We start from the raw sequence: 285 nt of genomic DNA, 5'->3' as shown, positions 1-285 counted from the left end.
AATGAGGAGGAGGATAGGATGAGGAACAGGAAGAGGATGAGGATAGGATGAGGACGAGCATGAGGATGAGGAGGAGGATGAGGATAGGATAAGGACATGAATGAGGATGAGGATAGGATGAGGACGTGGATGAGGATGAGGATAGGAGGAGGAGGTGGATGAGGATGAGGATAGGATAAAGACATGAATGAGGATGAGGACGAGGAAGAGGATGAGGATGATGAGGAAAAGGATGAGGTTAGGATGAGGATGAGGATAGGATGAGGACGAGAATGAGGATGAGGA

The sequence above is a fragment of the Lupinus angustifolius genome, chromosome LG16, assembly GCF_001865875.1.
Source record: "Lupinus angustifolius cultivar Tanjil chromosome LG16, LupAngTanjil_v1.0, whole genome shotgun sequence".
Lineage (NCBI taxonomy): Eukaryota > Viridiplantae > Streptophyta > Magnoliopsida > Fabales > Fabaceae > Lupinus > Lupinus angustifolius.
The sequence above is the reverse complement of the archived record's forward strand: the minus strand, read 5'-3'. Positions refer to the sequence as shown.